Consider the following 1,949-nt stretch of genomic DNA (forward strand, 5'->3'; position numbering starts at 1 on the left):
TCAAATTATGTTGTTCCATTAATTTTTGTCTAAACTGAAAATAATTTGAAGACCTCCTATTGTCCTGAAAATTCAAGCTGAAAAGAACATCTAGTGGTTTGGCTTTTAACTATCCTGCCAACACATCCCCATGGAGAAATCTGTGATACAGCAATTTTGCAATTGAAAGAAGGACATCTGAAGAAGTGCTGAACTAGGATTTCAGAGATAATTTTAATGCAAAATGCTGTATAGAACCGGAGCTGTAAGAGGAGCAGGTACAAGGCAAGAGGAAGGAAGAGGCTAGGCCTCTATGTGACCAGCAGAAACAGAAGCAGCTTTATTTGCCTTTTGGTCAGTGGGTGGTAAATAAACTCCCAGCTGGCCCACCCAAGTATGAAGATGAAGCACTTGCCACGTTAGTAATATGAAGCACTATGTCTGGTAAAAGGTGTGTTGGCTCAAAAGGCAACTGGACAAACTGATCAAAGAAAATTTAATAGTCTTAACTAACAAAGACCTCGCTTCCTTTTCAGAGTTACTGAGCTGCAAATTGTCTAAAGCCATAATATTCCAGTGCAGTATCTGACTTTGCAGTATCCTGTCCTCGCTTTTGTTCCTCAGCAGCCACTAATGGCTCACGTTCTGGCCCTAGGGCTGTGCACACAACTCTGGTCTGGCTCACAGCAGCCATTCTGTTACCTCCTGCTCTAACTAAGGGGAGAACTGTTGCCCTTCCTACCAGGTTCTATTTAAAAAAGGCAACTTTCTTAGGATCCTTAGCATTTGCTTTCATCTTGCTATTGTTTTCTAAAGTCTTACCTGGAATTCCAATAAATCACTTGCTTTTTTTCATTCATTCATACGTCCTTCTAGAGGTGACTAACTCATTTTATGTTACTGTTCTCCAGATCCTTAACGTGCAAAAGGTTGGCTATTTCACCAAGGACAGTGATCTTCCAATGCTCTCCATGGCACTTCCCCTGCTGAGAAAGGATATAGGCCAGCCATATTAGCCCTCCCTCTCTCCCAGGAACACCTCCCATGTGGAGCTGTCTTCACCCACCAGGAACTGTACCCAACTTCTCTCACCTCCAGTTCTATGAAACTAGATCATCCCATTACTCACAAATAGCTTGAATTACTTAAGTTACTGATTTATGTCCTAGAAAGCTTTACTACAGTAGTTAACACAAAGAATTATGGATTCTAGGATAATTTAATGTTTGTGCAGGGAACAAAGGAAACAGAAGTTGACTACTCTTATCCCGTTTGTGTCTATAGGTGCTGGCTTTACTGTATGAAGACCTCAAAAAAAAAACCTGAGGTGGGAAAGGGAAGTTCCTTCTCCTTGCCCCATATGTATTTAAAACAAAATATAGTTGCCACATAGGTTAACTAGTTTTACCTAATTAACACCTCACATTTTCATTCTTCACTAGAATAATATTCAACAAGATCAAAACTTTTTTTTTAATTGTATGAAATGGTAGCTGACATGCTTCATTTTCAGTGAAGGAAGGAAAACTACTGCCAAAACCTCACTGCTGAACGCAGCACTGCAAATAGTCATGGTCTAGTATGACAGAACAGGAACTCACATGCTTGTAGCTGAGATTTTCCTAATAGTTAAGAATATCACAGTTGGTGCATGAACAAAAATGTTCTACCACACCAGAGGTGAACAGAGCTGACCGGGGAGTTACTACAGCAAACACATTTCAGGACAACACTACAGAGGTACTGCAGCTCCAGGGAATAGTAAAAGCAGACATGATCTAATAAGAAACCTTCACATAACAGCTAGAGATGTTTAAAACTGAAAAATGCCTTCAGATTTTACTGTGATTTACCTTTATAGCAGCTTTTTTCTCCACAAGCCCTGGTTCAGAGCTGTACAGCTTTATTCCATTAAGTGAGGTTAGCATAATGTTATTAACAGAAATGCAAGCAACAGAATATGATGATTA

This window comes from Lepidothrix coronata, unplaced genomic scaffold (genome assembly GCF_001604755.1).
Source record: "Lepidothrix coronata isolate B3197 unplaced genomic scaffold, Lepidothrix_coronata-1.0 Scaffold159, whole genome shotgun sequence".
Classification (NCBI taxonomy): domain Eukaryota; kingdom Metazoa; phylum Chordata; class Aves; order Passeriformes; family Pipridae; genus Lepidothrix; species Lepidothrix coronata.